Raw genomic sequence first — 24,178 nt, 5'->3', positions numbered from 1 at the left:
TAATAATGGATCAATTAGGTCTCAGGTGTGTATAAAAAGAACACCAGCACACTAGACCTTCTCAACTGCAACTAGACCTCTGCAAACATGCACAAGATTCACTCGGAGACTAAAGTGTTGATTATCAAGAGGCTGAAGACCAGATCCACTGCTGATGTGGCAGACACCTTCAATGTGTCTCAGCTTCAAGTTCAGAGGATAAAAAAAAGATGTGAAGAGACTGGAGACGTTTTGAACAAAGGCCAGGTCAGGCCGACCCCGCAAGAAATGGCCTCCATGGTCGAATCAGTGCCCATAAGCCAGCACTAAACAAAAGACAATTAAAAAACCGTGTGGCATTTGCCAAGGGCCACAGCCTGCTAAAAGGATGGACTCTGGAAAAGTGTCAGAAGGTGGATTTTTCAGATGAATCTTCTGTTGAATTACACCACAGTGGCCGCAAATATTGCAGGAGACCTACTGGAACCCACATGGAGCCGAGATTTACCCAGAAACCAGTGAAGTTTGGTGGAGGCAAAATCATGGTCTGGGGTTACATCCAGTATGGGGGTGTGCGAGGGATCTGCAGGGTGGAAGGCAACATCAATAGTCTAAAATACCAAGAAATCTTAGCTACCTCTTATATTCCCAACCATAAAAAAGGCCAAATTTTGCAGTAGGATGATGCTCCATCGCATACTTCCATCTCCACATCAAAGTTCCTTAAGGCAAAGAAGATCAAGATGCTCCAGGATTAGCCAGCCCAGTCACCAGACATGAACATCATTGAGCATATGTGGTGTAAGATGAAAGATGAAGCATGGAAGACGAAACCAAAGAATATTGATGAACTCTGGGAGTCATGCAAGATTGTTTTCTTTGCTATTCCTGATGACTTCATCAATGAATTGTATGAATCCTTGCCAAACCGCATGGATGTTGTCCTTCAAGCTCATGGAAGTCATACAAGATATTAAATTTGGATCTCACAGCACCACTACTTAATTTGCTGACATATTTTTGGATTTTCAGTAAAGTTGTTCAATTTCTGTATAGGCAACAAAACTTTTGTCTTGCCAAAATTTGACCTGTCTGTCTTGATTAAATGATAAATCTTTTTTCAGTGAAACTAATTTATTTCAGTGCATTAAACATCATTTGGGAGGGCTTTAGCTCTTCATATGAGCTATTTCTAACACCAATTGATTAACTAAAAGTCAGGTTAATAGCAAGAGTTTCTACAAAATAGAGAAGCGACAAGACTTTTGTCAGGGACTGTACACGTTTTTATAATTTGTACTTGAAAAATGATTCTGAATGCTCAATGATTTGCCTTTCTTATTTGTATTACTAAAATTTACAAACTTGAAGTTAAAAAAAAAGAACTAGAAAAAAATGTTTTTTCTTTAAAATTATATATGTAGGACAGGATCACCAAAAGATATCCTCATTTGTCCCCCAATAAATGAACATTGTATTACTTCTGTGTCATAAATAATCACTTTAGCCCTTGCACCTTTGTATCCCTTAGGGAGCAGAACAATTTTTAAATTTTTTTTAATACGGGCATATTGAGAGCTGATAGTGTTTTTTTTTCTCATGAGAACAAAGTTATATGACTTTTTTTGGTACAAGCAAGGCTTTTTTGCAGTAATAGGATTGATTTACTAAACCTAGAGAGTGCAAAATATGGTGTAGCTGTGCATGGTAGCCAATCAGCTTCTAACTTCAGCTTGTTCAATTAAGCTTTAATTAACAAAAAAAAAAAAAAAACTGGAAGGTTTCTATGCAGAGCTGAAAAGGGTTTTGCACTCTCCAGTTTTAATAAACCAACCCCAATGTCTTCAGAAATGTTTTTTTCCATATAATTAATAGACATAAAATGTAAAAAAAAAAAAAAAAAAAATAGAAATAAGAACACTTTTTCTAGTTTGACCAGTTCTTAGTTTTAAAACAACCAGTGTTAATGTAAATAACAAGTTCACATTGTAGTTTATAATTTGTCAAATTTATTATTAATTCAAAATGATGTTTCTGGGGGTGTGGCAACCGTACTGCTGAATGGCTGCCTGATTACTGAGCTCTGCTCCACCACCGGACACAGCCTTCTCACACAGTACAAAGAAACAGCAACTGCCCCAACCTATAACTGGCCTAAAACCTAGTACATGCTACTATTTTTTTTTTCATTCAACCCAGTGAGTTGAATGAAAAAAACCTCACAGCTCAGATCAGACCTTCTGTACTAACAATACGATGTTAGTACAGCAATCTCCCCTGCTTTGCTATTGTGTTCTGACAGGGGGGCTGCCCCCCTGCCAAAACACTCCTGGCAGAGATCTCAGTCATTGGCTGAGAGCGATTATCGGGAGCCAGTAGGCTGCTATTTTCAAGTATACTTGTCCAACAGAAGCTTCTGTCGGACAGGTTGCCATACACACGGATGAATGTTGGACGGTTTTTATTGAACTGGCCGATATCGCCCAGCATTTGGCCATGTGTACTAGGCTTTGATATCAAGGAGCACATGGAATGGTGACACATGTCAAAACAAAAAGAAATTCCTGGCTCAAATTACCAGCCAGTCTGCAACAAACCGAATTGTCATGTCTAACAGTTGACGTTAAAAATGGGGGTTTTGTTTTCACACATTTGGAAATACATGCATAAGCTGCAACAAGGCACCCCAGTATTATCCGCAGTCCTAACTCTATAAATTTTGAGAGCCCACATAGTAGGAGCACATAAATAACAATGGATAGATTGAGGGCAGGTATGCCTAAAGGGGGCCCATGCCTCCTTAAAGGCATAAGGGTGCAATGGACACCCAGCAAGTTGCACAATGCCTGCAAAGGTGTCCAATGCGCCCCTCACCAAATGACCAACTGTACAAACAAACATCAACTGCCCCAAGCTATAACTGGTCTTAACAGCAATGAGCACATGGAAGAAAGACAAATGTCAAACAAAAACTAAGAAAAATTCCCAGCTCAATTTACCAGCCAGCCTGCAACAAACCAAATTGTTCTGTCTCATAAAGAACTTCCACACACTTACTGAAAATGCCCCATGCTCCTCTTCCACTGCGGACACCAGCAATATGCCCTGCAGGAATAGAGAAGCTCCCCAACCTCAGAGACTGTTGAAGTTATTCTCCCCAACCTCCCAAGGGCTACAAAAACATTGCATCAGGGCCATTCAACACAAGCTCCTAGCGACTCACCGGCAGGACCCCACAACATGGCATCAGTTGGTAAATCTCCCACCTCTCACAACTCGCAGCACTCCTCATCAGGTGCCTCTACTTCCTCTACTAGGAGTCTAAATCAAGACTAGAACCAGTCATTGATATGGAGAGACTGCCTGCTGAGGAAATGAGTGCCTGTCCTAGCCTTATTGAGGATAACAGAGCCATTTCTGATCCTATATCTGCCTTTCCCACTGTTAATCAGCCTGTCTCTGATATCACTGTAAAAGGCATGCTGCTGTCACTGTGAGCCACACTTCACTTCAGACTGCAGGACCTGGGGGATTGTGTTGATCGCACGGAACAAAAATGGGTGAATTTGCTACATAATTTAAATCACTCGTTGATGCACATAACAAGAAAGATGAGGATATGTCCTGGCTTAAATCTAAGGTGGCAGATCTTGAGGGCAGAGTTCTCCATAACAACCTCAAGATCCATGGTATTCCTGAATCTGTCCAACATGCACATCCATCTGAGTATATTTGCTAATTAATACAGGCAGCAGTTCCATCAATTACAGAATTACAGGATCTGAAATGATTGTGGATAGAGTGCATTGCATTTTTCATGTGAAGGAAAAGGTACTAGAGACTTTCTAAAACTCTGACAGGATCCCTCAGTTATTCCCTGACCTCTCACAGTTCACTTTGCAGAGGTTCAAAAATCTCCTGTCAATTACCAAAGCTTTGAGAAACCCAAAATTATGTACAACTGGGAATACCCTACCAAGTTTATTGTCACACATAACAGTGTGACCGCTTCAGTTTTTTACTGTAGAGATGGGCATTAAGCTTCTACATGATTGGGGGATACTCTCCGAACTGCCATATTTCGTGTCATCACCTATATGTCAATCCACCACTGGGAAGTAGTCACTCACAAGCATAAGAGCAAAAAAAAAACAGATCATGGAGGCCCATGAATGATCAGCTTTACCTATAGTATCATAGCAGTAGAGAGATCAGCAGGATAAATATACAGGCAGGTCACCTAGGCAGATGATGCAGGCCCACATGAGGCATCGGGTCTAAGCACTAACCAGTATTCATCAGAGCTCCTGATGATGGAGATGGGTTTTGCTGCATGTTAGCACCAGATCACATCTCTCGTTTGCCCCATCAGGAGGTGAGCAAGCCGGGGTTCAGTAGCAAATATAGCAGGAGAGATCAAGCAGAAGCATAGTCAGTAAACAAGCCAAAGGTCAGTAACAAGTGGTTGCAGTTTGGAAATAAGAGGAAGCTTAGTCAAGGAACAAGCCAAAAGTTGGTAACAAGTGGTAGCAGGAGTGAAAAGAGTGAGATATTGACTGGATAGAGCACAACAATCTGGAAAACAGGAAGTGCAAAGACGTGGCTTAAATAGGAAATTCATGGAAGGGAACAAAAAGTTCAAGGTTCACCAGAAACAAGGTACAAGGCAAGATTGTCTAAGGTATCAGACATTGAGCTGTCAAGCACCTCAAGAGACTCAACTAGAAGAGTTACTGCCAGACACAGTAAAGACCATGGGTTCATATCCAAGTCATGACACATTGTCCTTACCAAAACAGCTTCTATTTTAGCATGGAGGGCCATCTATTCTACTCCAGTCAATATTGCCCTTAAAGTACCAGTCCCAATTCCTATCCAGGTGTTTGAGACACACATTCTGCTCATCTTGTTCAAACCATGGCTCTGTAAGGGCTTTATTACACTATACTATTACTATACTGTAAGTGGTTTTACTAGCTGAGGATTTGTACAATGATCTCACCCCTAAAAGTTTTGAAGTTTGTTCTTTTGCCTACAGAGCTTTACACATACCTTAGGATTGCCTCCTTTTTCTGTGCACATCCACCTCTTTCAGTCTATATTCATAACAAAGTGTGGAAATTCTATAGGTCTCCAGTAACTACGCGCAAAGGCATCCCTTTTTCCATAATATCTTCTAGAAAAAACTGGTCTTCAGTAAATCACACCCATTTTTAAAATGGGAGGTTGATCTGGCCACTATGTACTCTGATCGCTGATGGCTTATCACCCTAAAGTCAATTTATTTTGCATCCCACTGTATCGATCAATGGGAACTAGCATAAATTCTCCTGCTAAGATGGTATTTAACCCTGTTGTGGTGCAGTTCTCTCCACATACTTGATGCAATTGAACGGGCAATAAAATCCATATTTTGTGAACTTGTAAAAATGTAACCAGTTTCTTCCAGATTATTTCAGAGGTGACTTGTGTCCTGGTCTTTCCCAAACCATCTCTTGCTGTCCTGAACTTAGAAATTAATAACTTTCTGGTCACAAACTGCACAGTAGTTACACGCATCCTATTAGGTGCCAGGATTACCAGACACTGGAAGCAATGTCTAGCACCTAACCTGTCCAAAACTGTTACCATAATTAAGACCCACTACTGACTTCTGGTTCCGGCGCTACATGAGGTAGCTGTGCTCCATGATAGCTCCCGCGACTCAGCCTCTAAATCTGCCCAGCAAACCAGCCCAGAACACCACCACTAGCCACAGACCATCAGGGAAGCCTCCCTACACGAATGGACCATTTTTTAGATAAAAGCTGGCCAGCGATCGCAATCCGCTCATCTGACATCACAGATCTGGCCCTGCTCTCTAACATGGCGGAGGTGCCTGTCATGGAGGTAAGAGTCGGCTCTGCCCCTCCCTCCCAGCACCAGGACAGCAGCACGGAAAGTATCGTTCAGGCTGTGGCTGCACTACTCACCCCCACCATAATAGCCACAGTAGAGAAGGCTGTCAGCGCAGGGAAGTTGCTTCTTAAAAAAGAATTAGGGGAACATGCCACTCAGCTTAATGAGGCTGAGCAGAGAATTTCCTCTATGGAAGAGGAGCTGTACCAGGCTCAATTTACAGAACAGGCACAGGATAAATTAAATCAATATATACTCCAGAAGCTGAAAGACCTGGAAAACAGATCAAGATGCAGTAATCTACACTTTGTGGGTGTCCCAGAGGCTTTACAAGCACCTGCCATTACAGAATGCTGTGCCCGGTGTATTCCTAAAGCGCTAGGCTTACTAGGCCCCTATATAGTGGAATGGGCTCATCGCATGGGTGTATACTCTGCTAACTGCACATCCCCCCTGCCAAATAATCACCAAATACCTAAGTTACGCTGACAAAGCCGCCAGCTTGCAAAAGTACAGGCAATCCGGGTCCCTACAAATTGACAAAATAAAAATCCTGATTTTTGCTCATTAATTCATCAAAGTCTCCAAGATAATGAAAGCCTTCCAGCAGATCTCCACAGCTCTTCACCAGCAACAAGTGAAATTCACCCTGGCCTTTCCTGCCACTCTCCACCTCAAGGCACTGAACGGAGATTATGACCTTTCATGACCCATCAGAGGCTGAGATATACCTGTAAAAAAAAATCAAAAGTAATAGTGCGCCAACCAAGACAAAGAAAAAGCTGCCAACACAACAATCAGACAAATTGTGATGAAAGTAAGGTATGGATAAGTGTGGCACTAAAAAAATTAATAAATAAATGTACATTAGTGAGCAAGGTCAGACAGAATATTCTCTGAAAGACGGTATGCACAATAAAGTGTATTAGTGAAACTTTATCAAAAGTGAAGGTGACAGCAATATATACCCTAGAGTAATTGAATAGAACTACCTAGGTGGAACATGTATAAGCTGGCAGTGTCAGCTAACAGCTTATACATGTTCCACCTAGGTAGTTCTATTCAATTACTCTGAGATATACCTGTGATCATTATACTCGGAAGCCCAACCCAATCTCTCCTCCAAGGCACCCCCGATACCTTGCCCCCCTGGATAAACGAAGCCCATGCAAGGACTCCCCAAAATGCTTCAGATATTCTGGTCTGAACAATTGCTTGAATCACCTCTGACACCTTGCTCATGGTGACTCCATTCAAAATTTAGTAAGGGTAAATGAATGGCGATTTTCAATGTTATACTTGTTAAAATTTCTTTCCTCAGCGGCCTCAGATAGCAAACCGGCATGCTATTGTTACCCAACCAGACTTCGCCTCACAATTTTTCCTTATGGGTCCCAGTGCATTCTACTGCTATGCCTCCTTTCCTAATGACCCCAGTCTGCTACGCATATACCCCTGATCAAACGGGTGTATCCATGCAACTTGCACTGGGTCAGTCAAGAGGAGCTGGCTCATACAGTGACCCATGCATAAAAAAGCGAAGTCTCATGGATATTCTTTTGTATTATTTATTTATGTTGTTTTTCCCTCCTCATGATACACCTATACTTCCTACTGCTTCACACCAGATCAAAATCCCCAATGAAAAAAACAATCCACATAAGGATCCTTCCTCACTTTTATCCATCAAAACAACCACCCTCACACCAGATAACGCCTATCCATCCTCAATATCTGCTCACCTCCCCTTTCAAGAAAACCCCCCATGAGAGTAACTTCAAAGAATATGAAAAGGCTTAGGTCTCCTATTAAGAGACTTAAGGTTTTACGGCACCTCCAGAGACTAAAAAATGACATTGCCCGGTTACAGGAATCCCACCTAACATCTCTTGACTTCCATTGTATGAAGAAACTCTGGGTGGGTACAGTATTAAGCTCTGACGCCAGGGTGCTCATCCAAAAGAACCTCCCCTGTGAAATTGTGGATTCTGATGATCAGGGACGCTTTCTTACAGCCCATCACCTGATAGATACCTTCTGATTTCAAATGTGTATGCTTCCAACAGCCCTGGGAAACAATTCTTTGGGGATCTTTCGATCAGACTGCTAAAATCACCACATATCTAATACATAATAGATGGGGACTTTAATTCTATTCTACACCTGACAGACGATAGATCCACACTCAAACGTCTACATAAAACCACCAGAGAACCCGACCAAACTTATTTTGCCTTTACAATGTCCCCCCTTCCCCTTACCGACGTGTGGCAGCTCTTCCACCCTGTTCACAGGGAATTTACATTTTATTCCTCCCCCATAACGTATTTACTAGAACCGACTACTTCTTCTGCACTAACAGTATCATCTTGACTATCTCAGGGACAGAGATCCATGATATTGCCATATCGGATTATGTCCCAATATCAGTTTCACTTGAACTCTCAAACTCCCAATCCAATCCACGCTTATGGCGTTTTCCACCCTACTTGCATAACAATACTGATTTTCAGTCATATATGAACAAGGCCTGGAAAGAATATTCCTCTGACAACTCAACTCACTTGGACAACCCCAACTTATTCTGGGAAGCAGGCAAGGCCTATATCTGAGGTAGGGTAATTTCATATGCTGCCTCATACAAGAAACTTGTATTAACAAGTTATAGAGAAGCAAGCTATCGCCTCAAGCTTGCTCAGCGCTTCATCTCCACTGAAGACTCCCCAGCAAACAAGGCCGAATGGCACACAGCCAAACGGGCCTTTGACTCTTGGGCAGACACTCTAGAGCTGACCAAACATGCACATATGGATGCCATGTTACATAAATACGGTAACAAAGTAGGTAAGCTTCTAACGAGGATTTGCAAAGGTCCACATCGCCCCACTCACATCACCTCTTTGCGAGACATCTCAGTTACCATTAAAACCACACCTTCAGAAGTCAACAAGGTTATGCTACATTTCTATTCCTCCCTATATACCCCTGATCCTATTGACAAAAGTATAGTACAGAAATTGCTAGATAAGCTACACTTACCGAAAGTCTCTCCCTCCCAACTAGAAACTCTAAATGCTCAAATGTCTCTGATCAAGAAGAGAGGAGGGTAGGGTGACAGCTGCAGTTGCTGCTTCTGTCAGCCAGTGTCTCCACCCCCCAACAGGGAAAAGAGGGGGACTATTACGGTACTCAGAGTCAGTATACACTAAGGGTAAGGAGTAAAAAGGAAAATGAAAAGTTTTATAAAAGTTCACTTTTAATAGAAAAGGCATTCATAAAATTACAATACCGCATACAATTGCAATTGTAACAAAAGCGACAACAATACAAATAACCATAAAAAAGGGGGGGATACCACACAGTCTGAACCAGTGGATTCTGCACAATTTTGATGCCAGATATGTGTACAGCTTTATTTCTCGACCGGTTTCGCGGTTAACACCGGTTCTTCAGGAGAACCATATCTACAATATGACATAGAGTAGTTGTAACTTATACAAAAATATCAGCAAGTACATATAAGATTATTGCAGCAGCGTTGTTAATAATATATCAGAACATTCTATACAAAACATAGACATTAAGGACAAGCTCGCCCATTCAGGAATTCGCTGTGGGCATGCAAAACCCCATATAATTCCCCCTGCGGCAGACACAGGGGATGACAGACAGCCTCTGATGAATAAATATTGGATTAGTAGATTGTACAAATCACCATACTGTGATATCCAAAAAGAAAAGAGGGGTGTGGGTGCCAGTGACACATCTTTCAGATAGTCCAGAGTAGTGATGCAATGGAGGGAATTTGTGTGGTGTTCCGTAGAGACGTAAAGTACTGGACAACCAGGAGACGAGAAAAGGGAGAGGAAAGAGCAAGGAGGAGAGGGGGGGGAGAAAGGTATATCAGGAGTGGGGGAAGAAAGATGAAGGAAGAGAGAGAGCAAAAAAAGGGGGGAGAAAAGGGGGGGAGGGGGGGAAGAAGTATGGCAGGAGGGAGGAAAAAGGGGGGGAGGGAGAAGGGGGGAGAGGGAGCAGGGAAGGGGGGGAGGGAGTCGGGGGAGGGGGAAAAGGAGAGAGAGGGGAAAGGGGGGAAGGACAGAAAAAAAGAACCCAGTAAATCCCATCCATGCAAAAGAGAGATAAAAAGGATGGAAAAGCTGCACACTGACAGTAATAAGGCTGGCACTCACCACCTAAAGATTACACCTCTGTCCTTCCCCCCCTTTCCCCTCTCTCTCCTTTTCCCCCTCCCCCTCCTCCCTCCCACCTTCCCTGCTCCCTCTCCCCCCTTCTTCCTCCCCTTCCCCTCCCCCCCCCCCTTTTTTCCTCCCTCCTGCCCTTCTTCTTCCCCCTCCCCCCTCCCCCCTTTTCTCCCCCCTTTTTTTGCTCTCTCTCTTCCTTCATCCTTCTTCCCCCACTGCTGGTTTACCTTTCTCCCCCCCCCCTCCTCCTTGCTCTTTCCTCTCCCTTTTCTCGTCTCCTGGTTGTCCAGTACTTTACGTCTCTACGGAACACCACACAAATTCCCTCCATTGCATCACTACTCTGGACTATCTGAAAGATGTGTCACTGGCACCCACACCCCTCTTTTCTTTTTGGATATCACAGTATGGTGATTTGTACAATCTACTAATCCAATATTTATTCATCAGAGGCTGTCTGTCATCCCCTGTGTCCGCCGCAGGGGGAATTATATGGGGTTTTGCATGCCCACAGCGAATTCCTGAATGGGTGAGCTTGTCCTTAATGTCTATGTTTTGTATGGAATGTTCTGATATATTATTAACAACACTGCTGCAATAATCTTATATGTACTTGCTGATATTTTTGTATAAGTTACAACTACTCTATGTCATATAGTAGATATGGTTCTCCTGAAGAAGCGGTGTTAACCGTGAAACCGGTCGAGAAATAAAGCTGTACACATATCTGCCATCAATATTGTGCGGAATCCACTGGTTCAGACTGTGTGGTATCCCCCCCCCTTTTTTTATGGTTATTTGTATTGTTGTCGCTTTTGTTACAATCGCAATTGTATGCGGTATTGTAATTTTATGAATGCCTTTTCTATTAAAAGTGAACTTTTATAAAAATTTTTCATTTTCCTTTTTACTCCTTACCCTTAGTGTATACTGACTCTGAGTACCGTAATAGTCCCCCTCTTTTCCCTGTTGAGGGGTGGAGACACTGGCTGACAGAAGCACCAACTGCGGCCATCACCCTACCCTCCTCTCTTCTTGATCTTGACATTTTGGGATGATGGTACCTATACTCTTTGAAATAATCTTGCCAACCTAGGCTGCTCTTCTTGTAGCTCACATGTCTCTGCCAGAAATCTCCATGATTATCCAACACCTAGCCCCTAACAAAGCCCCGGACCCTGACGGATTCACAGGGAATCCTTTGGGACCCTCCGGGAAATGGTCGAGCCTACCCTTCTCAGCGTATATAACAGCATATGGGCAGAAGGCCCTTACCTTCCTATAGGGAATCAAGCCATCATTAAATTACTCTCAAAAAAAGGTAAAGACCCCCTTGAGCCAGGCTCATACGGGCATATATCACTCCTAAACCTGGACGTCAAAATTCTCTCAAAAATTGCTTCCACCAGACTTGCCACCATTATTCCATCCTTAAAAATCCCCGCCCAGTCAGGTTTTGTTTAAGGGAGAACAGCCACCCTAAATATTCGGAAAGTCATAATGGTTCTGGAACAGGCCAAAATCAACCCAGGGGAGGACTTTGCCATCATCACTCTAGACATGGATAAAGCCTTTGATAATGTAGGTTTTGACTGGCTTTCATTGGTATTATCAAAAATGGGCCTTAATGGTTCTTTCAACCACCTTGTAAACTCAATGTACACCTCTCCTGCTGCTAGGCTGTTCATGGCGGGCCTCCTCACTGATGAATTCTGCCTCTACAAAGGAACAAGGTGTCCCCTTTCCCCATTGCTCTTCAATTTAGCATTAGGACCCCTCTTCAGATATTTAAATGGACAGGCCACATTAAATGGAATTCATATAGATAACTGCAAACGGTGTACTGCGTTATTGATGTGCTCATATTTTCTGCAAACCCCGCTTCTGACATGACCACCATTAAGGAAACCGTTGATGAATTTAAACTCTGCCCGGGTCTTCACAACAATTATAACAAGAATGAAATTCTCCCTTTAGGCGCCTCACCAAACCCTCATTGGACCCACCACTCACCCTTCACCATAGCCAGATCACACATAACCTATCTAGGCATCAAGATAGGTAAAATCCCTTCTACAATTTACACTCTAAATTATCCCTCTTTACTTAAAAAAATTGCTCAGGAACTAGAGAACAGGAACTAGAGAACTGGATGGATCTACCTCTTTCACATCTGGGGAGATGCCATTTATTTAAGATGGTCAGTTTCGCCCGTCTCTTGTATCCATTACAAACAATTCCACCACTTCTAAAACATAAAGACATCCAGCTGCTGAACAGAGCTATCTCTAAATTTATTTGGTGAAAAAAAAGGCCACGCATAGTAATTACAAAACTTTACCTCCCCAGAAGAGAAGGTGGTATTAGCCTCCCAAATGTCAGGATGTATAACCTAGCCTGCTTGCTCTGAATAGGCCTAGACTGGATTTCAAAGGCTTCCCACTACTCAAACTACCCTATAGAATCAGAAATGGCCCACCCATACTCTTTAGTGGTTCTATTACACTGCAAATGAAAAACTATCCGTCCAGACCTGCAACACAACCTACTTCTGAGAGATACAGTCATAGCATGGAGGGAGACACGAAAGAGCCTACACCCCCCCCCCCCCACATCTCTAGGCATTTACCAATCATAGGTAACCCCATGTTCCCCTCGAGGATGGACAACAAAATCTTCTCTCTATGGCAACAAAGGTCTTACTGAATTTTCGTCTCTGTGGGACCTGAAGTCTGGAACACCTTGGGCCTTCATGGTCATAGCAGAAATATTCTCCCTACCTAAGACTCATGTTTTCTATTACTGGCAATGTATCAGCTTCATCCGTACCTCATGCGGTATAGGCAGTAAGAAATGTTGAATATCTTTACTAGATCGTCTACTTACAGAAAGATCATATACTATCTCAGACATTTATAAACCCTTTATCCTTGACACTACTCCACCTCTCGCCTCAACATCAGTGGCAAATTGAGGCAAAGACTTTCCGGATGCAGAATTACTTGACAAACTACTGCAAGGCTACAACAAAACCCGTCAACTGACCCCCAATGAGTCTTGGAGAGAATCTCACCTGGAAATACTTAATCTTGCCCACATACCCATCTTATCGGAAAAAAACAACCCTCAAGCTGCCTCCTGCCCTCTCTGCCACCAGTCAAAACCTTCCCTAACTCACCGCTCTTGGGCTTGCAAATACATAGCTACTTTCTGAGACCAAGTCATATCCTACATCCATGGGATCACCTTGCTTCAACTTCCAAAAGCTCCTCTCTTTCCAATTTTTGGTTACTGGGACAAACAACTCCTGACGTGGTCCCCAAACGTTCATACCTGACACAAGGACTGGAGTTTAATCTGCCTCTTAGTGGTCAGGAGAGCCATTTAAAAAAAAAAAATGTACCTCTTCCTATCTACCAAAAGTTTCACAGATGAAACAGGAACTACTGATGTTACTATATAAGGAAAAACTCACCACAGACCTAAATCAGAATACTTCCAGGAAAGGATTCTACCTAAGAAGGCAGGCCTTCATGTGCTTCACTTTGTCTCAAGAGGAAATAGAGGCATTGGACAGCTCATTCGCATATCACAAGGACTTCCAAATGCTCTACAACAAGGAGGACACCTCTTAAACTCTCTCTTCTCTCATTTACATTAAAGGATAGCACTTTGCCTCTGATCTATACTTCACCTACAAGTGTCTCATCTCGAGGAAACAGGTGTACCACCCCCCCCCCCCCCTACACAAAGTTAAATTTTTTCAGCTAGCAGAATCCATCCAGTTCTCATTTGTTGATGGTTTATTTTCTGTTTGATTTGAGTTACATTTATGTTTTCTGCCTTCAGTCTTTTCTCTTTGTATCCCCCTCCCCTCAGATATGGGAGTTTGGAGTACAATGAATATCCCCAATTTTCTTTCTTTCACTACTTCTACACTGTAATCCACCCTGTACTCATGGGACATCAACCTGTCACATTCACTATGCCTTGTATTGCTTAATTCCTTCAATAAAGTCTATTGAAAAAAAAAAGAAAAAAAAAAACACTACTTACATGAATGGATGTTGACCTTAAAGTGGAGTTCCACCCACTTTTTCAACTCTTCAGCATCCCTCACTAAACTGTGCACTGTAAACGAATTGGATATTTTTTAATTTTTTTTCTCAGCACTTACTGTATATCTGCTGTATTCTTTTTTCACTTCCTCCTCCCTGGCTGTGGCCCATCACATCATTTCCTGTTTGCAATGCCTTCTGGAAGGGGCAGCAATTTCCTTTGACACTGCCGTTGGTATGGAAACCTGACCTGAAACCTATTACACTGCTTGTGCTGCACTGAGCATGTGCGAGATCTGCAAGGATGAGATCCAGGAAGAAATACAGTCTGGCTTCAGATGCCCACACTTAAGATGGCCACGGCCTGCTGTAAGTTTATAAAATAACAAACTACTGCTATACACTAACAAAACAGACCTTAGTTTATAGACTAACTTTACTAGTATACATTAAGCTTGTGTATTATAGGGGTATTTTTATTTAAAAAGTATCATTTCAGCCGGAACACCAATTTAAGAGAGGACAATTTCTCTATTTTTGAGAATGCATGGAAACCTTGTAAATCAGTGTATGACAGCATTGCATTTCTTCCTCAAATAAATTAAAAATAAAAACAAAAATGTATTGTGTCCTCAATTAATTTGTGAACTAAATAAATTCACGAAATAATGTGCTATAAAATTCATCAAGAATTATTATAGCCTTAAAATATAAAATACAATTCATAAAAATGTGCTAATATCAAAGTGCTCTCAGACAGCATCCAATAAGATGTAAAAAATATCCACATTTCATAATCAAATAAATAGTGTCCAATATTAAAAGATAAAGTACCAGGTGCTCCAATAAAGTGCATGAATCTTCCTATATGAACCGACAAACATCTTCATGGTGCTCTCACCCCTGTGCAACCGCCACGTTTGTACACTAGCACTTCACCAGAGCAAAAAATAGAGCTGGCTCTTTTATAATCTTATGATCCAAGAACAGCTTGCTTCCAGCTACCGCTGGATTCCATACACATATACCTGTTTTTATATCCACTCTCAGATGTTACCCGATGGAAGGCCAGAATAAAAAGCAGAGAAAAACCCTATCTTGTAAATCCTCTTCTATTAATAAAAACAATCACATAAAATATTGCACTTTCATTTGATGTATATCAGCCCCGATGCTAAGGAACAAATAGCATACACCTTTAGACCCGCAATACATGGACTGCAAGATCGACAACGTGTCTATGGGATTATGCCATGTGCAACAGGCACCAGTCAATGTGTTTTGTCCAATTGACAGAATGGATGTTGGCCTTGAGAAGGGACCTTTTTTATTTTTGAATCCGCACGGAAATCTTGGACTGACTAGATTGTGAGATGTTGACCTGGGCCTGTGCCTTTAGTGTGGCTTGCACTGTATAGTCTATTGTCTTAAACTCTAGAGATCCTGTGACTTCTACCTTTACTGTATGTTATGTTTGTATGTTTGTTATTGCCTTTATCTTTATTTGATTATTGAGCTCTGCTGGGGCAGATGCTTTTTTGTACTGCATTCTTCTAAAACCACATAAAAATATATTGAAAGAAAAATTATGTTTCAATTACTAAGTATACAAATGCACAATTAAATGCATCACTAAAATAAGAACAACATGCATGAAAAAAAAAAAAAAAAAAGTTTATATATGAATGGTAAAAATATAGAAATAAAAAAAGTCAGCAACAGAATATTAGCTAAGGGAAAACTGAAGGGAGAAGCTAATTAGGGCTGAATAGGATTAACTAATGTTTAATAAGGGGTTAATTTATATTTTTTCTTGCAAAGTTGCTGTAACTGGCATATAAAATGCAAATTAAAGGTCTTTCCTAACAATAATAATGTTGCTACATCGCAATACTTATTGACACTGCAGAACCTCCAAGTTATAAGTGGTAGCAACATTTTCATTCCCTCTTGCTCTTATGAACATTTCTAGGCATGGGAGTTTAAAAGTTCTTACCTAATTGCAAAAACATTTCTACTTAAGTCCAAAAACTTTTTTGTCATATTTATATTGTTTTGTATTTTCCATAGGAAAAAAAGCAGAAGAATAATTAAATCACATAAAGCACCAAAACCCATTTTCTTTCTCATTATGATTAGTGCAATATTCATATTTCTATTCTGACAATTAAATTCTATGGAGATAGGGAATCCCTATATTGTACCCCTTTTTTACAGTTATAAATATATCTGAAGCTAATGTAGATTTTTATATTTAATTAATGTGTAAATCAATGATGTGCACATGCTGGAATAGAAAAATCCCCTGAGGGTCTGGTTAACCAAATGTGAAGTCTTACCATTTCATTCTAGCTCATTAAGGGACAAAAAAAGAGTTATTCAGGGACAATTGAGTTATACTGCTACCTTCAGGAGAAATTAAAACTGGTAAACAAAAAGGCTTGCTTTAGTCTATTATTAGAGTCGTAGGAGGATAATCGTCTTTTCTTTATGGGGTATTTTTCTTTCCATTTTTACTAGTCATTTTCTTCTTTCAAAAGTTTTTTTTCCCTTAATTCTTTAATTAGGACTTCATATACATTCCGCTGAGGTGGGCTCTTTATGTAGTTATCTGGATTAACGTATCCTCGTATTTAGTTTTAAAGACCGTACCCTGGACCAAAGATTGTAGAGTCTGCCTAGAATGTCACCTCCAGGAACTAGACTCTGCTTGTGGTTCTTTCCAGACCTGAGTATACTGTGTTAGCTGCAGAGCAATTTCCAGATCCAAAGCCTAGTACTGGGGCCTACCAGAGACATAACTAGAACCTTCAGGGCCCGGCGAAAGAATCCATGAAGGCCCCCCTTGTCCTCCCCATCTATTTGAGCCCTGGGCTTCCAGTTCTGGGTGGATGTCCATGGACATCCTCCTAGAACCCCTACCTCCCATGCACATCCATCAAGCGTTATGACTGCTGTGTCCTTTGGACGCATCTTATCACAGATCATGGTAAAGGGCCAATCACAACTGCCCTTTACCATGTGATGAGCTGATAACATGTAACCAGACTTGCTGGTTATCAGCAGTCCTTTCCTCTCTTGCTGTGTCTGTGTGAGGAAAGAAGAGCCGATAACCAGCAAGGCCGTCAGTACATTGTTTACACTGATAATCAGAGCACTGATTATCAGTGCAGCCCTAATAGTGCCCATCAGTGCAGCCTAGCAGTGATGTCTAACAGTGCCACCTATCAGTGCTCATCAATATCGCTGCCCATCAGTGCAGCCTATCAGTGCTTCCTGTCAATGTTGCCTAGCAGTGCTCCTCAATGCCACCTGTCAGTACCCATCAGTGCAGCGTATCAGTGCTTCCTATCAGTGCCACTTATTAGTACTTATCAATGCCGCCTATCAGTGCCCATCAGTGCCACCTATCAGTGCTCACCAAAGCTGCATATCCGTGTCCATCAGTGCAGCCTATCATTGCTGCCCATTAGTGCTGACTATCAGTGCTGACTATCAGTGCCGCCTATCAGTGCCTCCTCATCAGTGCCTCCTCGGCAGGACTCTGAGCTGAGAGAGTGTCTGACAGTTCCCGCTCCCTCTTCCCTCAAGAAAGCCATTTTGCTCCTTCTCCTCCTGTGTGTGCACTGATCAAATTCAGCTGCTTAGCTTCACACTTTCCATGGTGCACACAGGAGGAGATGGGTGGGAGTAGAAGGAGCAGATCGGCTCTCTCCTTTCCCATCCGTGTGAGGGAAGAGGGAGGGGTAACTGTCAGTGCAGGCTCTAGGCTGTATGAGAGGGATGCTCTTAGTTTAGAGCTCTGCATCCAGCAACTCCACTGAGGCCCCCGAAAGTGGTGGAACACCAGGGCCCTGTTCAAAGTGCGACCTTTGTGGCCCTGGTAGTTCCACCACTGGGGTTTACTGCATTTACTGGTTCTGTTGAATGCCAATATTACGTGTCTTTTTTCCATTGGTTTTTCCCAGAAAGGGTTAACACATAGATCACCTAAATGTGAATCACTAACTGGAGGGTCTTACCTGTGTACTCTGTGACTGCAGCATGAGGTAGCTGTTTCCCATTATTTCTACTTTTTGCAAGTGACACAACTACCTTGGTTGGTTCTTGAGGCCACTTACGGTGATCTGGTCACCATCTTAGCTGATCGTTTTTGTGAATACCCCAGGGTTTTACCTGGTGTTCTTAGTTAAGCTGTCTCTGTAAGGGGAGCAGTTATGCTGAATCATGCCTCTCAAACTCATGTTCCACCAACAGTTCTGGGGAGGTCTGCAATGTCCCTCCTTAAGGACCTATTAAGATTCAACAGCTGAGATGGTCATATCTGGGTAGCTATAAAAGGAAACTGAGACCAGACTATAAATAGTGAAGTAATATTATAAATTGTAAAGATAAAGACAAGCACACGTCAGCAAACAGTGAACAATGTCTAACAAAATAACAGAAAGCCTAAAAATCTAACCACATACAAAATGGGTAACAGGGAATACCAGAGATGCAAGAAAAGGAGGAATCAGGAATGGGTACATGAACAAGGAGAGCAGGTGTAAGGCAGCAGGAAGAAGGGTACAGGATGCAGGGCTAGAGAAAGATCAAGATCAGGAGAAGGACAAATGGCACAGCATCGGACTTGCACAGCAAGCAAAACAAAACACTGGTGCAAGGTGAAATCACAGAGGAGAGACTTAAAGTGGAATTCCACCCAAAAATGGAACTTCAGTTTTTCGGAATCCTCCCCCCACTCCGGTGTCAGATTTGGCACCTTTCAGGGGGGAGGGGGGAGCAGATACTTGTCTAATCCAGATATTTGCTCCCACTTCTGGGCATAGATAGCCGCAGTATCCGTGGATGTCTACGCCATGTCCGGCTCCTCCCCCATCTCCCCCCTGCTATCTTCTGGGAGACACACAGGTCTCAGAAGACAGCAGGGACCAGTGGGAATGCACAGCGCAACTCGCGCATGCACAGTAGGGAACCAGGCTGTGAAGCCGCAAGGGTTCACTTTCTGATTCCCTTACTGAAGATGGTGGCACCTCCACCTGAGAGCTGAGGGACAGATCGGCTTCGGGTGCCAACATCGCAGCCGCCCTGAACAGGTAAGTGTCCTTATTTTAAAAGTCAGCAGCTGCAGTATTTCTAAAAATCGGCAAAACTCTGCTTTAAGTATCCTCCCAGCAGCCAGCACCAGGTGGAGCTGATTACCAAAAACTATGTGCTGCTAAGAGACACCCGCTGGTGAACACTGGGACTACAACCACCAGCAAGTGATTCAGGTCCTGACTGGACATGACACTAACAGCTTGGATCTGTGTCCTCTTCTTGAGGTAATACACTCTTCATAGTCTTTTTGAGAGGAGGTATTCGCAGTTATACTCGATTTTATTGGTTAAACTGTACCTATGTTTGCTGAATCAGAATGCAGGGGCCATAAGTATACTTCTATATCATTACCTCCATAATCTGTGTCAGACATGCCTGCAGATGTTGCAGTCTCTGAGCTTTCTATTAGTGAGGCTCTGTATAATGAAGAGTTTGAAAAAATCTTGATTGATTAAGTTGTTTCTGAGTAGCTGTCATATCTTCAATTTGTAAAGATATGATATGGTTGTCATCCATGTTCAAATCATAGCAACAGCCTGTAGCTACTATCGGTGCTGTTAGTTGTCTGAGATACCTGAAAGGCCCCCAGACTTTCACTTTTTCTGTACACTCTTCAATTGAACCTGTTCTGTATGGTGACAATAGAAGTCCTGCTAAAATATTCACTCTTTATAAATGCTTTACAGACCAATAACCATTTGAGGAGGCATTTATCAAGAAGTGGGTTGATCACATTGTGGATCCGGTGATATCTCAACTTAATGAAACGCTGACCAAACCTGTTCAGGACGCACCAGTGTTTAGGATCCCATTAGAAAATGTTTGAAAATTTTTATCAAAGCAATGTTTTTGGATTTTTTGGATAGCTGTAATGTATGTATGACAAAACACTGGAGGCATAAACTAAACATATGTCATATGATCCAGCTAACATCCTTACTGATCCTGTACTTGCACAGCGTTGAGATCTTAAGCCTCGTACACACGATAGGACTTTGTACAAAATTTACCATGGATTTTTGTACAAAGGGCGTTAGCCTTAAACTAATTAAGCATACACACAGCAGAACTTTTTCATCCCACTTTCACCAAATCACGTGGTTTTTCAGCTCTTTACTGCCACCCTTTGGTCAACTTCTGTATCTATGAGATTTGACACCTGCGAGCCTCGTCACTGAAGCCAGCGCCGAGCTGGCTTGCTCATCGGGAAAGGAAAATTGTGTTTTTTCCTTTTGCGATGAGCGACAAGCATTGCCGATAGGTGTTTGGTATGAATCATAAGGGGGAACTCCACGCCAAATTTTAAATAAAAAACCAGCATGGGTTCCCCTCCAGGAGCATACCAGGCCCTTAGGTCTGGTGTGGATTTTAAGGGGAACCCCCTACACTGCAAAAATGGCATTCTCCCCAAAATCCATACCAGACCCTTATCCAAGCATGCAGCCCGACCGGTCAGGAAAGGGGGTGGGGACGAGTGAGTACCCCCCTCTCAAACTGTACCAAACTGTATGCCCCCAACATGGGGGGTGAGCGCTTTGGGGCAGGGGGGCGCCCTGCGGGCCCCCCACCCCAAAGCACCTTGTCCCCATGTTGATGAGGACAAGGGCCTCTTCCCGACAACCCTGGCCATTGGTTGTCAGGGTCTGCGGGAGGAGGGCTTATTAGAATCTGGGAGCCACTTTAATAAGGGGGCCCCCAGATCCCAGCCCCCCACCCTATGTGAATGAGTATGGGGTACATCGTACCCCTACCCATTTATCTGGGGAAAAAAAAAACACACTAAACGGGTTAAAAAACACACTAAACAGGTTTTTAAAGTAATTTATTAGGCAGCTCCGGGGGTCTTCTTCCGATTTTGGGGGCCTTCTTCCGACTTCTCCGCTCTCTACTGCCTCTTCCCCTGGTGTCCAGTTCTTCTCCCGCTCTCCAGCCTCTTTTCCCGGTGTCCGGTTCTTCTCCCGCTCTCCGGTTCTTCTGCCGGGCTTCTCCGCTATCTTCTGCTCTTATGCTGCTCTTTTGATAGTGGTGGCCCGGTCTTCTCCGTCGCCTTGTTCCCTCTTCTCTTTTTCTAATGTTGACACGATGCTCTCTCCCGCTGTAATGCTGTGTTCAAGGTGCGCGACGACTTCTATAGGCATGGGACGTGGTCACCGGTTGATGTCACCTGATGACCACGCCCCCTTATGACGTCACAATCCCATCATGCCCCGGGACTGAGGGGGAACCTCAGAGCGGGAATTGCACGGTGCAACCCCAGAACACCCAATATAAAAATGGAGAGCTGGGGGAGCGTCATGCAAACCGTGCTCACCAGCGCAAAAAAAGTGGAGATCACCCAATGTGGAAGAGTAGGGCAGCATCGGTGGAGATCAGAAACTGTAGATCAACCACAGGTGCTCCACATGTAGGAGGCCCAACCTAAGGGAATAGGAAGGGCCTCAGTGTGCGCCGGGTGGGGAGCTGACAGGTCGAGGAAAAAAACACAAAAGATGAAAAATGTTAAGTTCCACTAAAAAGGAAAATTTGAATTTTGGGATAGTTCCAAAACATGTATATAATATATATATATATATATATATATATAGCAGAAGGACAAAACCTTAGATATGTACATAAATAGTCCCATGATGCATATATGCTCAACTTACATAAGATGACCGGATACAGTAAATAAACTGTAAGCATAAAACAAAATATGAATATAATGATTGAGATGCTAAATGACAGAAAAAAATCCAACATCGAAATTTCACATTCGAAAGATCATTTGTAAATATCAGTTGTAATGTACATACCACACAATAAATCAGATGGTGGGGCCAGGAAGGAAAAAGGGAAGGTAGGGAGGACTGGGAAGGGGGGGGGGAGAGAAAAAAAAAGGAGGGTGGAAGGGAGGGAAGAAGGGGAAAGGAGGGGGAAAAAGGGAAGGAGAGAAAGATTTTGGGCTCATGATTCAAGAAGAAAAAAGCAGTTAATTGTATCTACTCTTTTTCACAACCCCCTGAAGCAAAGCCCTCTAAAAAGGGGCGATAGCTTAATTGTGTGTTAAGGCCTGGTGAGGAGGTGGCGTGTAGCTCAACAATCCAGCGTACTTCGCGCTGGAGTAGGAGCTTGTTCCAATCTCCACCTCTGTGCTCAGGATGTACTCGATCCAGAATGGTAAAAGGATACGGGGAGATCTACTTTGATGATGATCTCTAACATTGCGACCTAAAGGTCAGGATTGGCATTAGTCATGCTACTTATATGTGTTGCTGCTCTTCTCCAAAATTCAAGTTTAGTTTTTCCCACATAAAAACGATGACATTGGCAAGTTAACAGGTAAATGACCCCTGCAGTTTTACAATTAGCATAGTGTTTAGGTTTGTGGGGTTTGCCATTTGGTAGAATCACATTGGGTTGTGTCTTCATGCATCTACAGTACAGAAAGAATAACCCCCTCAGGTAAAAGTGCCCAGTCTTTTACAAGGATCCAATCTAAAAGTGCCTAAATATTCACTTTTGACAAGTTGGTCTTTTAAAGAGCGTGTTCTTCTATATGTAATAGCTGAACTATCAGGTATGTGAGATTTCAAGGAGGGATCGATTTGTAATAGGTGTCAATGTTTCTCAATTATTCTTCTAAGAGCTTTATGTTGTTTGTTATATGTAGTGATTAGGCGAATCGTTGATGTGCCTATATTGTGTTTTTTTTTGTGAGAAAACAGTAAATCCAGTCGTAGATGGCCACGAGCATGACAAAACACCTTTTTCAGACAGGTTGGAGAATAGCCTCGCTCCAATAGTTTGTTTCTAAGTAAAATGGCTTCTTGACAAAATTCCTCATCTGTAGAGCAATTCCTTCTAATGCTGCATACACACGGTCAGAATTTCTGTCATAAAAAGTGTGATGGGAGCTTTTGGTCGCATATTCCAACCAAGTGTATGCTCTATCCAACTTTTTCTGTCTGAATTTCCACCAGCAAAAGACTGAGGGCTGGTTCTCTATTTTTCCGACGAAAAAAGTTCTTGACAGAAATTCCGTTCGCCTGTATGCAATTCCGACGTGCAAAAAAAACGCATGCTCGGAGACAATTTGACGCATGCTCGGAAGCACTGAACTTCATTTTCTCGGCTTGTCGTAGTGTTGTACATCACCATGTGTGACTGTGTGTATGCAAGCCAAGCTTGAGCGTAATTCTGCCAGAAAAACCTTCCAAGATTTTTCCGACGGAAATTCCGCCCGTGTGTATGGGGCATTAGCCTCAAATATTGGCTATAAGGGATTGACATTATTAATGATTGTGAATGTGAGCTGGACGCATACAAAACCGTATTTCCTGCAGTCAGTTTAGGGTATAGGCCGGTAGAGAGAGATCCATCCTCTGATTTTGAGATGTTAATATCCAAAAACGTAATGGATTGGTCACTGAAATTCATAGTAAAATGTATTGTCCCATATTAACAAAATGTGTTTACACAACAACAGTGTTTCGGTTCTTGTATCATAGGTGTGGGGCACTGGATGTGGACCTCCCAGCCTCAAGGTTCAACAGCCAACTGAACAGATTTGTATCCAGATGCAGAGATCCTCTGGTAGAAGCAGCAGATGCCCTGATGGCACCATGGGGAGTTGCACAGAGCAGTTCAGATCCTCCTCTTCTCAGGTCCCTGGCTGGAGCTCATGGCCCCTCTTCCTATTGAGTGCCCCCACAGCACGCAGCTTGCTATGGGGGCACCCAAGCTGTGATACAGCTCCGTGTGTCCATTCAGACATGGAGCCACAACCCGGCCCCACCCCTTTTCTCTTCTCATTGGCTGACTGACTTTGATTGACAGCAGCAGGGGCCAATGGCGCTGCACTGCTGTCTCAGCCAATGAGGAGGGGAGTCTCGGGCAGCCGAGACATTCCTACAACATCGCTGGATAGAGATGGGCTCAGGTAAGTATTAGGGGGGCTAA

Source organism: Aquarana catesbeiana, linkage group LG05 (assembly GCF_042186555.1).
Source record: "Aquarana catesbeiana isolate 2022-GZ linkage group LG05, ASM4218655v1, whole genome shotgun sequence".
Classification (NCBI taxonomy): domain Eukaryota; kingdom Metazoa; phylum Chordata; class Amphibia; order Anura; family Ranidae; genus Aquarana; species Aquarana catesbeiana.
The sequence above is the reverse complement of the archived record's forward strand: the minus strand, read 5'-3'. Positions refer to the sequence as shown.